The following is a 16,315-nucleotide window of genomic DNA, read 5'->3' as shown; positions in this document are numbered from 1 at the left end:
AGAAAAGCAAATATTTAGACAAATGGTTGTGATAGTTAGTGTAAATAATGAAGCAATAACAGTGAAGCAGAGATATTTCCTGGAGGTTTAATGCCTAGCCAGGAGGAGCTGATGCTCTGAACTGATTTTGGTAAATTAATAAATGTCTTGCCATTGTCTATAAATAGATTATTGTTGCTATTTTTATATCATGAAATCAAAAAATTAGGTATACATTTAGAGCCCTGAGGCATATGGCTTTGTTTCTGGATCATAATTATCACATACATCATGCAAAATAAATGTTTGCAACCCTGACTGGTTGAATCATTTCTCCAGAATCCATTATTTCATGTCAAAATTCCTCATTGGCTCATGAGTCTCTTGTTTTGCATGACCTGTTGCTTTCCTGAAAACAGGAAAAAAAGACAGCTGAAGGAAGGCCTTTGTCTTGAGGTCCCATTTCTGTCTCTCTGACTAATGTTACTGTGGGACCTACAGGTCACCTGGCAACATTATGGGAATATTCAGTTATCCCTGGGAAATGCCATGTCCCATTGCTGTGGCACTGATGAGCAAACCACATAAAACTAAAAGATGAATTTGAAAAGCAAACCCTTTAAGGCTTGAACATTTCTATGAGTAAAGTCTTGAGAATCTTTTAATGCCTCTGCCAGCAAAACTGTTTCACAAATTTTCAGTGTTCTGCCTATTGCTTTGATGTCTTTTTTTTTTTTTCCTGCCATCCCAGCCTAATCCTGCTGGTCACAGGAAGCAATGAAACAAAAAAAACCCATTGTCCATTAAAGGGCCACAAATTTCAACCATTATAAATCCCTGTCACATTTTTGGAACTGGTGCTTTCTTGCATTTCACTTGAGAAGCAGTCCTTGAAAATCTGGCGACTTCCGGTCCATTTGGATTAAGATTGGGCAGAGCTCTTCTTCGTGTGGTGACCAGCACCTCCTGGCCAATTTCCCCAGTTTATATACTAAGCATGGCATTCTGTGGTATGGAATATCCCTTAGGTCAGTTCAGGTCAGCTGTCCTGCCCATACTTCCTCCCAGCTCGCTGTGCACCTGCTCACTGGCAGAGCCTGGGAAATTGAAAAGTACTTCACTTAGAGTAAGCACTGCTTAGCAACAGCTAAAACATCAGTGTGTTATCAACATTATTCTCATACTGAATCCAGAAAGACAGCACTGTACCAGCTACTAGGAAGAAAATTAACTCCATCCCAACTGAAACCAGAGCATCCAGATCCAAAGCTCAAAGGCAGAAGAGGTGGAAAAGAGATGCAGTCAACACTTGTCTCTCAACTTTAAGCCAGCAGTTCTCAATTTAATTTCAGGATAGCACAACTGAGCTCTTGGAAACATATATGTTCCTATCCTGTGGGCACAGAAATATTTGTCATTTTTATAGATGACTGAAATATATTTGGAAGCTCTAAGACTGTGGCCATCCTATATCAAAGGCCATTTCATAACAAAACACTGTAGCAGTCCATTTATAGAAACAGCATACTGCACTCTGACTGCTGTGGGTAAAACCAAACACTCTCCCTGCCTTCCTAAAACAGTAGAAACAACACGACCTTCCTCCTGAAGGGCCATTTCCATAAAAGAAATAAAATTAAAGAGGAAAACCTTGTACTGAAGGAAGAAATCTGGAACACAGAGGCAATGTTTTCTACCCAAAATTGTCACGTGGGCAGGTGGTGGACGGGAGAAGGCAGCAACCAGGGGAATACTTTGTGGCTATGTAATTTGCTAAACTGAGGTGGACACAAGGAATAAGGTTGAGGGAGGACAAGCATTTATTTTAGAAAGGAAATTTGAATCCCATTAGAATGACCACAGTGCAATGAATCCAGCCAAGAGAAATGGAATGGGGGTCATAAATAACAGGAATCACAGGTCAAGCAGTGAGGTACTGCTGCAAAACCCATCTGAATAGTAGATGGAGGCTTCCAAAAGCACATTACTGTGAGCTCTCAAGGACTCCAGGCTCCCAGGACCACCAAGGATGTCTGTAAGTATCTAACTTAATGTTCAAGACACTACTTGACATCTCTTCCAAGTCTTTCTTCTGGTCTTCTCATTTGATCTGTGGCCAGCAGGGGTGTCCAGATCTGCCTCTCCAGTGTTTTACCAAGCTGATAACACACCTTGCCCATCTCTGCAGGACATGAGCTCTTCACAGTACCACTCCTTTCTGCCATGATAATTCCATTCCCACTAACACTCTCATTAGATAGCAGTATGAGTATGCTTAAATATGATGGTTTCATTCTCCACATGATACCCAGAGAGAAACCTTCTTTGTTCTCTGGTTCAATCTCCCCTGATACAGGAAAGCATTTCTTTATTGACAAGCATTAACTATTACAGCATCATAAGTAATTTATCTAACTTTACAACACAGACAGGAGAATGTATGTTGAGTAATTGCACAAATATGTAAAGTTTTAACTGAATTAGTTTTCCCAAGTGCAATCATACAACTTTATTACTTCCATACCAATCCATTAGAAACTTTGTGGTTTTACAGTTGACCAATCAATTTCAGGAAGTTTGATCCCACAAAATGCCTGGTGACATCTAGCTGCTGTGCTGCCTTCATGTTTACATGAGTGGGTCTACAGGGTCCCCTGCAGGATGGGTCCCCTTCTGAGTGCCACTGACAGGAGTGACAAACTTATGTAGACAAATGTGAACACACACTATGCACTTCTTCCCAGATTTCTTTCACGTTACAAAAATGGAGTAAAAAAGTTAGTGCTTCCATAATGCTTCCACTACCTCTCCTGTATGACCAGAAAAAAGAAGTAAACACAATAGATATATAAACAGGTTTGACTGTAAAAAACATGGTGATTTGGGGGGGAAATAGCAGATGGGTCGGTCTACCACCAGCTGGTTCATTTTAAATGGCCCATTCTTCATCCATACCAAAATCATAAGAAATATCACTCAGATCATATTGGTCTATAGCAAGATTTGCCAAAAATAAAATTAAACACAATGTATAGGTTTTCTATGGCATCTTTTACTGAGAGATGTTCCTTCTTGAAGGAAACCTAAACTGCTAAGGGCCTGAAAGGCATTATTATTCTTACAAGAACTTTCAATCTGAGAAGCCATCCTTCATCTTGGGAATGTATTTCAGATGGGGACCAAGCAATAATTGCCATCGTCCTCCACAGACTTGTCTTGTAATAAGAAACATGTGCACAGCTGGAGGGGTGTGAGGTTGGGATAGAACTGGCAGTGGAGATGTGCACGTTCAAGAGCAGATGGAACACTGCTTTTTATTAAGAGAGAAGAAGTGGATTCAAAACACCTGGCAGAAAGGTGCTTGCTTTTCCCCTTAGTCTCATGAAAGCCATTGTGACAGTGAAGGCACTTACATATAAAACAACTCAAAAGTAAGGGGAAAGAATGTAAATAGAAAAATAAATTCAAAACTGCAGAACTGTCCATAATAACTGTGACAGACTGGATAGTTTCAAAGCAGAACTGATGCTTCTCAACAGCACCACAAATATGTAATCTCAGAAAAGGTGCATCTGATTAGTGTTTTACGAATAATTAACATAATTTTAGAAAAATCCATTAGTCACTTTGGAGTCTACATCTCACCAATGCCCACACCTGCAGAATGACTCTGTGTTTTTCACTCCATACACCTAGAGACACCTCAAAAAAAATTTTAAAAAATAGAGTAAATATAAAACCACCAGAGGTTTTCAGAAGCATACCAGTGGTTTTGAGAAGCTGTGCACCAGTTTCCTGAGGTTGAATATAGTTTATCATCAGAAAACAGAACAGACTTTTATCAACTATTGAAAACAACTGGGAAGCAGTTGAATTGGAGATAATGAGTTCCATTCAAGAGTAAAGGCTGATTCAGAAATTCTCACTTTTACAGAAACTTCTGTGATACAAAGATTTCTGTAAAATGGCAAACACCATCCTCAGAGGAAGCGCTGAGCAGAGTACCTTTGATGAAAAAGATGAAGTGATAGAAATTAAAAAAATACAAATTCTGATATTTTTCTCCAAGTTTTTCATCAGATTGCCTTGATTTTTTGAAGATCTATTCAAAAATTCAATTCACACTTTTTGAGATGATCCCCAAATACTGACGAATTCAAGAGCATTACAAATAGCAAATATTCAGTATGTTTTGATCTTACCCCTTTTCTAGCCTGGGTGAAAAGACACACACCATAAAGAAGTGATGACAGTAATGACTAAGATTGTTTCAGAGACAGGTGTGAAGAATAGATGGATCTTGCTCCCACACCAATAGTCCTGTAACCTCTGAGCCAGTTCCCTGAGCTAACTCCAGTTCACGTACTCATAACTTGCTGTGATTGATATTGCACATTTCTTTGTCCTTATTACTGACCAAGGCCATAAATCCCAATTATGGAAGACAGTTGAGTTCAAGCTGCTGCCATATTTCAGAGCAACACTAATGCTGAGGTTACCAAAGGTCACCTTGGCCAGAAAGCAGGACTATAGCACAGTAAGTCTATATCTTCACTAGTCAGCTGCAACATCTTTCAGGCTGATTGAGCTTTGATTACCCCCTATCAGACCCATAAGCCACATTCTTCTCCCGCAGCCAGGGACAGAACCAAGATACATGATCTCCTGTCTTGTGACTTGTGAAATGCACTGGCAAAGTATGTGTCAGCCTCTTCTCCAGAGGCTAAATGAAGTGGCAGCAATTCCTACCACTCTTGCAGCTGAAGGGAAAGATGTGGTAGGGGAAGAGAGAGCCCTCTGAATATATGATTCAGCCCAGCAGTTCCCCTGCACAAAATACTTCAGGTTTTTTTTATAAATTTCTTTTTTAAAAAATATAAACAATTCCCTAATTTTATGCAAATTCTATATATATCCATTTAAATGCACCAAGTCTGTATTGCAAGCTTGTTGATGCAAAAACATCAGGGTTCTGGTTAATGATAGATAAAACTGCCTTGAGACACACCTAACAACTCACAACTTTTAAACAGTTGTTGCCAAAATACAGAAAGAACACAGCTTGAGAGAAAAAAGCAGCTTGAATTCTTCCACATCTTTGCCTTTCAGGGCATTATCTTCATCATGACACTGTTTCAGAATTTAGTGTCTGCCGGAAGGAGATACCAAAAAAGTTTAGCATGCCCCAGCTTCTTCACAGCAGCCTCAGAAGGCCATTTCTCTGGGGAGAAGATGCAATCCCTGCATTTGACCTGCATTATCTGTCATGTGCTCACATAAAAGGGATGTTACCGATTCTTTTGTATTTTCCAAACTCCTCAGCACGGGTCAGTCAGTGTGCACAGGAGACTGGGTGCCTGCAGGCTTCTTCCATTAGAACTACACACTGCAAGGACCTCCATGAGTTCACACAGGCACATTCCATAGGCAGTGGCTGCAGGATGAGGCACATTTCTGCCTGGGAATTCTGATCAGAAATACAGGATGTGGAAATTTGGATTTCACTTCATGTGACACATTCAATTAATTTCAAGCGTGAAAAAGTGCCTTCTTACTAGACAGAGTCCAGCCCAGAATTTAATGGCTCAGATGAAAAAAACCTTTTAACAGACTAACAGCAATGCAGGGGAGTAAAAAATCGTCTCACTCTCATCCTCAGGCACACAGAGCATATATAATCTAAAAAGGCTTTTACCCTTGTAACAAGGAGTCAAAATGAATCATCGAATAAGTATATAGGCATATTACACACGTTGGATGCAGGATGAACAAAGTTATTTACCAGGACATCTAGAGCTCCTTGAGTGGAACACTACAGAGGACTGTGCCCCTGCCTTGTAGATTTGACTGGTATTCCAACTATGTATCCCACCTCATTTCATCCCATTTGCTCTATTTATACCCCTTGAAACAGAAGGCTCAACATGCCCTACGGTCACTAGAGATCTGGAGACAGGAGGGAATATTCCCTTAATTATCCTATAACCCAGTGGTATATGTCACAAGCCAAAGTGCATAAAGCTCCTGGCCTGATTACCATTCACATGCTGTGTGGAATTTATTAAATTCCTTATCCCACAGCCATTTAATCAGTGGTATTATTGGAATGAGATATTTACCCCACTGGGTGGTATGGACTGGGGCAGGAAAGCATGCCAGGAACAGCTTTGCTGATGCCTATTTTTAAAGACAGTGTAATTTTCTTTCCCCCTCCCTTTCCTCACTAGAACCAGTCAGAGCTCCAGCAACAGAGCAGGGCTTATTCCATGTCTAGTTTTCTGCAATAAATCTTTACTCCTGATGCATTTTGATCCACAGCCAGTTTAATCTGCCTATTGACTGTTAAACTCTGTTTATTGTTTGCATGGGATCTTTAAGAATTAAGCCTTTCTTTCTTTCTTTCTTTCTCCCTCTCCCAGATCCAGGTTGGATTTCTTTAGAAAGGGATTTGGAGCTGGGCTGAATACCTGAGAAGGCCATTTCTTCCTCAAAATAAAGCTCTCATGGCATTACCCATGGCCACTGCCCCCAGCCTCTCTGGCTGTATCTGCTTTAGACAGAGCTTATCATTCAGTCTTCTTGCCTGGACAATCTCCTGATTCCCCATTCAGTCTCCTCACTTGGATAGTCTTCAGATTCCTTGCTGAGATTGCAAATTGCAACCAGCTATTGTCCTTATTTACATTCCAACCATGCTCTTAACTGAGACTTGAACTCCAGAGCAATGCAAATTGTTCATGTGCACAGGGAGTGAGAGTTTCCTTTCCTAACACTGAAGGACTGTGTCCATCCCTACCCTTGAAACACCTAAAATAGAGGGGTATAAGACATGTGAATCAGGCTGCTTTTCTCCCCACTGTTTATGCAGGGAGCCTAAACAGCTACTTTACAGTTGACTTTCCAGAAAAATATCCCAGCCTCTATTCTCATTTATTGTCGTCTAAATTGAGTCTCTAGAAGTAAGTAGCATTTTTACTCTTTTTCCATGACTATTCAGCTTTCTGCAGTGTGCTATATTAGACACAACTCCACCCAGGATAATCTCTGGAGCATGGCTATGTTCTGTCCTGAGTTCATTTACCTTCACGAAACCATGAGGGAACAGTACAGGGTAATAGAGGCATGGAGAAACATCTGGTTAGCCAAAACGTGGGGTACAGGAGTCATGATCCCTGCATTTTAATAGGTAAGTCTGCACCTGCACAATATTTCCAGCTTCTGCACCAGCAACAGCTCCAGAGAGGGATAAATAATTAAGACAAGAAGGCTGAGGTGGAAAATGGCTGTGATATTTGCTTGCCTCAAGAACACATTAGGGATATGCATAAAATCAGACACGGTTGGGTTTGCTCTAACTGAACTTTGATTGACCCCAGAGCCCTTTTAACTGAACAGACTGGTGAACCTACCCTCTGCAATCTGAAAAAGCACTGATTACTCTTTTGCTAGTCCTAAGACCTTGTGGCTCTCTCTTATTTGAAACCAAAGAACCCTAAACCCCTGTGATTCCACGACTTCAAGGGGCCACGACCCCTGTGTTACACAGCCATCCCACAAGAGCCTGCCCTGTTCCTATGGCTACTACCACGCTGAGACATTTGCCACTCTAGCATATAAGTGTGGTGAAATGATGACTTGGATCTGGGCGCTGGAAAAGCTCAACCATGGCAGTAAACCAGACATGATTCCTGTTGCTGCACTGTATTTTTAGGGAAAAATATCATCAGTTTTTCATTGAAATAGGCTCCTCCATGTAAAAAATTATATGGTTGACACTGATCAACAGTTAGGTGGTTGACACCTTCAATTCCAAAGGAAAGCAAGTTTGAGGAGAGTCAGGTGTAGAGAAGATCTTGAAGGTTAGACAGAACTGCTCACTGAAAGGTACACCAAGATTATTTGAGTTTCCCCAAGAATACAGTATGTGGTATTCAAGGGGTCTTGTTCAATCTGAAAACCAACTGATGCTAAAGTCTTTCTTTGCTTTCTGTGAAGCCAATTTGAAGTTAAACTTCTGACCCTCCTGCTGTCAAAGAGCCCAGCTGAGAAAAAACACATCAGAAGCTTATGGGCTTTTCACCAGTACTCTACATCCCTTTGTACAGAGACACCAACCCTGATCAGGTTTCACACCCATAAGAAACTGGCTGGAAGACATTCAAGAGCTCAGAAAAGCAATTCAGAGGACAGCTTATTATAAAGGTGCAGTGTAGCTGCAAAAGAAACTATGGTGACCTCTTGAAAACTGTTCACACTATTGTAGCTCCTGGCATGCCTTAATCTTGGATCAAAATGTCCCTGCTCTGTGCAAACACAGATGAGAGAGTTTATGTAAAAACTCTCCAGGATAAAAAGCAACAGACACAAATAAACAGGAAAGCATCAAACATGGTCTCAGCATTTAGCAGTAGCTCCACAACTACCAAGAGCGCCAAAAATAAACTTCAGTGTTTTATCTCATTGTTTCCAAAGCAGGGAATTATAAGAACTAGGTTTTATGTGACCTTCTTCCATAAGTAGGTAACATACTTTCTTTTCAGGAACTCTGGTTCTACTTCCCACCCTCAGCAATAATTACACATATGATGGTGGACAACTGAATTGCTCTCTGCCTCCATTTCCCTATCTTTCAAACAGCCTCAGGAATAAAACTCAGAACCACATTTGAGCACAGCCCACTGCACATCACTGACAGTAATGAAGAACATCCAAAATAAACTAACCAAGCTCTGCCCCAAACAGAAGCAAATCAGATAAAACTTTCCAGAGTATGAACTTAATTTATGAATCACACATTCACTTTTTAAAGAACTCAGTGTACGGTTGGATCTCGAAAAGAAATTGATTCTGAATATAACCTGTGAGATAATGCAAATAACAATAAATAATATTAATAATAATAGTAATAATATACTAAATAATATCTTGAATTTCAGGCAAAACAGAGGAACGTTTTTAAAAGAAATGTCTATGATATTATTTCCACCATTATTCAAGGTACCAAAGAACTAAATTAATACCCCACTGAAATTTCAAACTGCATGTTCTGGTGAAACCTTACTCTACTGGGAAGGTGTTTCTGTGTGAAAAGTAGAGATATATTAGATTTTTTCAGCTTTAAGATTTACAGAATTGTGACATTGGCCCCTCACACTCAAATAGGGGCAGATATTGTTTGAGGTTTTCACAATATTTTACTGTGTTTTGATTAATGTATTGCATGATTTTCAGGCTCTAATAGACTTCTTTGATAAATGCTCACAAAAATCCAGAGGTGTGACAGTGGCTATAAGTCTGTTGCAGAAGTGAAGTGACAAATATTCTTTTGCGTGCTCACAAACAATAAAAAAATTTCTTTAAATACTACAACTTTTTATGAATATTCAAATGACTAAGTAAGCTTTAACTAGTAGTTTCCAAAACTAACACTGCTGATTCTGTTATTCCTAAATGATAAACTGGTCACAGAAAATATTCATATGCTTTACTGCAGCTTTTTGACAATATTTGCTGAGAAAATAATTGTGAACATCTGTCCTGACTGGTCAGTGACTGACAGATCCACAGTAAAACTCAGACATATTTACAGCTAAGGAGGTTTCCAAATGTAAAATGGTGTTCTGGGAGTGAACAGGCTGGCCAATTGCTCGTGAGTCACAGCTGAGAAATGCACTACAGGTATGAGCTCATAAAACCTTGGGTGACCTGCAGAACACAGACGTGGAAACCATATCACAGGAAAACCCCAGTGCCACATAAACGCTGTCTGAATAAGGTTAGCTAATTGCAAATCAGAGGTGGACACTAAAGGAGGAAGGGTCTTTGTATGGTACCACTGCATGGAAATGAAATAGAGAACTACAAGCTCGAGGCTGAATAACCTGCACACAGAGCCACCGTGGGAATACTGTCCCTGCCAAGAAAAGACAGGAGTGGAAAGGTGGCCTTGCTTCTAGGATGGAGTTCGGAATTTGGAAACCCATGTTCAGGTCCTGGTTTTGCTGAAGCATTTCCTAGGTCTGAGCAAGTTCTGAGAGGATGAGGGCACAGTCAAAAATGGAGATTTTAGCATTCTCTGGGATACACCACTGCCAAGGTTAGAGACTTGAGTGTCAGGCAGTGAGACTAGAGAAATCCCATCACATTCAGGCAATCTATTTGTTCCAAAACTGAGTCAAAACTCTTGGCTCTTAAGTGAACAAATATTCTTGCCAGGACGTTTCAGCAAAATGGAAACCTTCAGAGTGAGGCAGAGCTGGAACCAGTCAGAGAGATGTGAAGAGAGTTTGTAAACATGTCCTCCTAATTATATTGCCATTTATAGAGAGCTTAACAGAGGGACCTGGGTAGCTGGCCAGCATAAACACATATCATACACATTATAAAGCACAACACTATACTATGAGATGCCAGTTAGGATTAGGAAACCCAAATTAGTTCCATGCATTGCTTCAAGAAGAACTTTGATCATGATCTAGCATCCAGCTCCAATACCCATATTTTAATAATGAACATCACAGGAATGATCTGAAATCTGGAAAGTCTTCTTAAAGGTGAAAGAAATGCAGGTTTCTTTTCCCACATTATGCCTTGATCTCAAAGGAGAACACAAGGCATAAAGACAATATCAGAAGATTTCTTACTTCAATTATTAGAGTCACAGGCACAGCCTGGATGTTTACCACCTTCCTCTTCCTCCTCCCCCTCTCCCCCCTGCTTTGTTCAGTGTAGAGATGAAGTGCCCTGGTTGGTTTTTTTTTTTCTGCCAGGGAGGGTCAAGCATTTTTTAGCTACAAAGCAGTTGATTCCTGACCCCTTGAAAGCACTGCACTGAGGTTAACTGTCTCTGTAACAAATGTTTCTCAACTTGGGCATTGCAAAACCAGGGGAGATAGGGGAGGAGAAGGGAGTGAGGGGTCAGAAAGGCAATCAAGGGTGTTTGTAAGGCATTGAAATGTTATTACAATCCAAGGCCAAGAAAATCTTGCTCTTCTCCTCCCTGTACCACCTTCAACTCCAAGGTCAAATACTCCCTGCCAAGATCTCAGAAAACCTGAGCAAAAACATGTTAGAGACTTCACCATGTTATCACCAGCAGATTTTTCACTCTTACTTTTATGGGGAGTCACAAAAATGATTGACTTCTAGAAGGGGGTTATGACCTAAGAAGGATGAGAAATCTTATACTTGCTGAACCAGAACTTAGGGGCTAGTCTAAGCCCTAACTCAGTGAAATGCCATTAGATAAGCCACAGAGATATTACAGCTGAGGAATTAATTCCATATTTAAGCATTCACATAACTTTTAAACATGACTAATCATTGAAATGAAATTACATAGGTGATTAAGCAATTTTCTCAATCAGAGTCTACTTGTTTACTGCTGTATGTTTGTTTTGTTTGTTTTTAATTTATGTAGTTCATCCTTAGTCATACCAATATGAAAACATGGACAGAGATTGCCTAAATATAAAAGGAGCTAAAAAAAAGTATATGCCTCCATTTTCTAAGCAACTGAATGCAGGGACAGAGTGGTATAAAAACTCATATATTCTAATGAAGTAAAATGCACAAACACGTTTCTTGGTGGTGTCATTCCATTCTGACTTCTAAGAAGGCTTGGAAATAGGTGTCTGAGATACACCTGTCACAATCCTGGATGTATCAAAACAAATGCAAATGTGACTGGGAGAGCTGCATCACCTTTTAAATGCCATTCTCAGGAGCAGCAAGTGAAGAAATTAAATGCAAGGTATGATCATTGCTACCCCTTCTGACAGGGAAATTTTTGTTCAGAGCACCATATTCCTAGACAGATTCCTGGCTCTGGCAGGTCTCCATGAAGCACCTCAGGGGTCTTTCCACAGCTATGCAAAGAGCACTGTGGGTCATGCGATTTAACCCTGGAGGTGGCTCAAAATGGAAAAGGTAGGAATTTTCAAAGGCTTTTTCTTCCTTACTTGCAGCTTCTCCTCCCGTGAGTGTCAGCTGAGAAAATTTTACATACTGCTCTGTTATTCCATTCACAGGGGTTTAAAATAGTCTAAAGTGCTTGCATTCAAAGATGGAAAGAGCACAGTAGGAGCTTGTTGAATCCCTGCCTCAAAGAGCCTAAACCAGCAGTTTGAATTAATTGAGACTATGAGCCTCTTCCATAGCCCTCTCCCATTCTTCACCCACCTTTCTACCCTGGAGTCAATCCAGTTCCCTACCCTGCATCGTGGTTCGTCTCAACCCTGGAAGAAAGGGAGGGGATGCCAGGCATGGGAAACATCACTGCTTCCATGGACAGACAGCTGGTGCTTTCAGAGAGGGAGCTGGAGGCACAGAGGAGCACGGTGGCATTTGTTGTGACCTCTGCTTCAGCAGCCTTTAGATTGCCCCAGATTCTGCAAAATATCACACCCTGGGCCAGGAAGGGACAAGGGGTTTGCTTCTGCATCTGCTGAAACAAGGACCCCTGTGTGCTCCCCAGTTTGCTGGCCCTTTGGCACAACTCCTTTAGAAACCTGCTGCACATCTGTGTGGGGATGCACTGAAGTCATTACCAGCAGACTGGAAAATGTGCAAAGGCTAGTATTGTCTTCTGGGCTGCTGCTCCATTTTGAGTGATTTGCACTTTAAAGAGCATTGAGGCTTCTTGAATGTGCTCATCTTTGTAAAATTATAAAAACTGACAGTGCAAAGACAGGCAGAATGATTTCATTAGGGCAACACACACTGTAATTTCTAGCTGCATCCAGTAAGTTACCAGAGATCAGTAAGAGTATCAGAGACCCTCAATTACCCTCCCAGTACCTGCAGATCCTAGTGATACAAGAGTGCTAAAGCACAGAGCTGCTTTTTGTTCCTCAGCCTCCCTTAACTGATATAGTGCAGTAGTCCTCCCTTGTCCCACCTGTAAATTGTATCCATCCCCTTCCCCTCCCAGTCAGGCTTGTAAATTGGATACTAACTCATCCCTTTCTCTTCACATCTTGTGACCCTCTGGGAGAGCAGCTTTGTGTATCTGCCAGAAACCACAAACTAGGCTGTGTGAATTTGCCTGAAAAACTGAGCAGCACATTATCTCTGTGGTATTTACTATCAAAGTGTGTGACTCTCCAGGTAAACAAGGGAATCCAGGCCCTTTATCTTCTGTGCTGGAGATAATTTTCAAAGAAGGGCTCTGAGAGTCTCCCTGTCAGTCTTTGAAGGCTGGGATGGAGCCAAGGGCAGGGAGGTTTGGTGCAATAGGAGGGCTTGGCAAGTGTAAGAAAGGTTGCTATACAGCAAATAGAGTATCACAAGTGTCAGCATTTGTCTTTTAGGCAGAAATGGGCTGCAGGAAGAACAGGTGAAATTATTTCTTCTGATTCAATCTATTTGTTGTATCTGCAGCCTGAAGAGAACAAGCTGATGCCACTGTATGTGCCACAGCTCATGGATTATTACATGCTGGGAAAGATGATGGGAAAGGTCTCCCTTAGGGTCAGTCTTACCTCATATACTGACATTCCTGTATGGCATAACTTCAGCCATGAAGAAGTGTCCATCTTTGACCCTCAAGTGCAAGAGGAGACACATCAATAGAAAATGGTGATTAAGACAGAGTGTCTGACATCCAACAGCACTGGGAACTGCCCAGTAAAACTAATTTCCGAGAAATTAAACAACAATCTGCCAACAAAAAGGAACATGACCACTAAAATGGGATTTTAAATTGAGGAGAGAATCAGCCAGCTACAAGCACCTTATAAACATCCAATTGCACAGAGCAAAAGAGGAGAGGGAATTTCTTCTTGCCTAGGGAAATTTGACCACATCCTTTAATAATATCGTCACATTTCAGAAGTCTTAATAACAATTTGTATTCCCATAATGCCTTTGATCCTGGAGGAACCCAAAGAACTTTACAAGTGACTTAGCAAATTATACAACAATATTCACCCCCTCATTCCCCTCGAGGTTAAAACTGACTGCAACTGGCAAGCTTTCCCTTTTGGTTTCCAATGTTCCATGGCTATTTCTCTAGGCCATTGCATTTATTTCTTTGTTTTGCTTTAATAGCAAATTTGATAGCATGGGAAAAAAACCCACTCTTTTCTCAAGGACAGTTGCATGAATATAATTAATTTTGGGGGGTCAAGAGAGAAAAAGAGAAGTTTCATGTCACTCAACATAAAAAACATAATTTTTTCTTTCCTAAGGGGGTAGGGAAGGGAGGGGGGGAGGGAGGAACAAAACAAAAAACCTCACTTGAAGAAAACACATATAATTCATTTGCTGTGAATTAAAACCTTTTCTTAATGTTTTCTGAAAACTAAAGCTGACTCAGTTGTAAAACAAATTCGATTTTATTTGGCAAGTGGGAATGAAACTTTTTTACTTCCAAAATGTAACTTTTCTTTTGGACACAACTTTAAGAAAATAAGAAAATCTATCTCACCTGGTGTTTTGGATTCTTTTGCCAGGAACTTAAAGCAGTGCCTAGACACAGCCTAAGGAAAGGAAAAGTACTCCAGTTCCTGCTATCTGTTCTTCACTGTCCACCCAAACTAGCAGCAGCACCTTCAACAGCTCATGATGGACTTTTTCCTCCATTAATTCATTCCATTCAACCCTCATTGGAGCTGTGTAAATTTTACTGTTCACAGCATCCTGTGACCAGGGGTTACACAGCATTTGCACTGACCACAAAAGTACTTTGTTTTGATTGTTTCAGTTTGCCTCTTGATAATTTTCTAGAAGCAGAAGCCACTGAATCAAAGAGTGCACAATCATTCCTTTTTCACCATCACCATGCCAATAGCTGCTTTTCTCTTTCCATGGGGAAAACCTGTGTGTGTATTATCTTTGCTCCTGTGGAAGTACCCAGCAATTGGTTTGGCTCCCTCATTGTCCTTGAGCAACTATAGTTTCTACACTATTACTGTGGTAGTAGGCTAAAGTTTATAACCAAATGTGTACAGGGGATCTGTGATTGAATGTAGCTTGTTTATGCACCCCAGACTGACCTTCCCACACCACTGTGGGAATAGCTCAGGTGCCTAAAACGCAGACATGGGAGAGACACAGGACCTTATCTGACCTCCTGCAGTAGGACACACAGCCTCCTGGGGATCACAGGTAGGATGGAGGACAACAGAAGATACACGCTTCAGAGCAAATAGCATCCAGATTGTACCATATGCCTACATAGAGGCACACGTTTGGATCTCTGGCAGTTTCCTCTTAGTATAACATCTGAGTGTGTCAAAGATTCCCACATTAGGTCACCTTGCTACAAACAGGACTGATGAAAATTACATTCTTCAGATTAATTCCTCTGGTGAAATTACAAGAGACAGCAATATACCTTAAGGGCCTGTTGGATCCCCAGATACTGAGCTGGAGAGATGCTCCTCACACTTCTGTGAGGAGCAGAGCTGATGAAAGGTAACTGACCTATAAAATGAAAAGGAAAACCCTGTCCCCATTCCTCCCTTAAAAAAAAAAAAAAAAAGTCTTTAATTGAATTCAGAGGTGTTGCAAAACACATTTTGAGACGAGTGTAAATTAAAAAAAACAGCTCGTTCATCCAGCCTTTACAAGCAGCTTTAAAGTTTTGGAGCTTTTCCTCTACTGATTGGACAGTTTAGAGCAACAGGAAAAAGAAATACAAAACAAAGCAAAAACCCATCCTAGTTCAGTTGAGTACAACATCCTTTTCTGAGCTCAGCCTGCTGAGATAGACCTCAGCTACAGGGCACTTGGAGCCCAAGATAGGGCTAGGTGCTCAAAGAGATTCTTCACAAAAAGATCTTACTCAGACTTTGTTCGCATTTCATATTGACACAGAGTGAACAAGAAGAGATTCAGTTTGAAGTGGGATCACCATCAAAAAACATAAGAACATAGAAAATGTGCATCAGTACTGCAAAAGCTGCTGCAAAACACACAGAGACTCCTTTTTACCTCACTGCTCCTTTGCTTCAAGTCTGATGCAAAGACAGAGGAAGCTCCACTGGTTAAAGCTTTAGATGGCCAACTTCAGACACCTTCCTTTGTTTTCACAGATGGCAAATATCAAAAGGCAAATCAGCAGCTATGGTGGTTAGAGGATTAAACATAAGTCTTGAGACATTGAGTAATCACTGAAATCCCAAATCACAGGTAATTCAGAAAAATCTGAGTTTCATTTCATTAGTCCCTGTATTTATTGTCTCAAAAATAACAATTATGCTAATTAATTGCTTTCAGCTGCAAAATGTAAGTGTTAAGTGAACTTTTCCCAAAGTGCTGCATTTCAGAAATTAGGATGTCTACCATGTACAGGGATAAACCTGGTCTGGTTACAAAGCATGGAGTTACACAA

The 16,315-nt window shown here is 40.7% G+C and overlaps 1 long non-coding RNA gene across 1 annotated transcript; it reads right to left on the bottom strand.

Moving 5' to 3' along the window:
- Positions 1 to 673: 673 nt before the first annotated feature.
- LOC146434800 (uncharacterized) lies at positions 674 to 15,445 on the bottom strand. Its single transcript, XR_014853503.1, has 3 exons — positions 15,317 to 15,445; positions 13,461 to 13,522; positions 674 to 1,076 (listed from the first exon to the last, which is right to left on the bottom strand). It is a non-coding gene; the product is annotated as an uncharacterized LOC146434800 (long non-coding RNA).
- Positions 15,446 to 16,315: the final 870 nt, after the last annotated feature.

Source organism: Lichenostomus cassidix, chromosome 7 (assembly GCF_008360975.1).
Source record: "Lichenostomus cassidix isolate B80296 chromosome 7, HeHo_3.0, whole genome shotgun sequence".
Taxonomy (NCBI): Eukaryota; Metazoa; Chordata; class Aves; order Passeriformes; family Meliphagidae; genus Lichenostomus; species Lichenostomus cassidix.
Note: the sequence above shows the minus strand (reverse complement) of the source record. Positions and strands in the feature narration are given on the sequence as shown.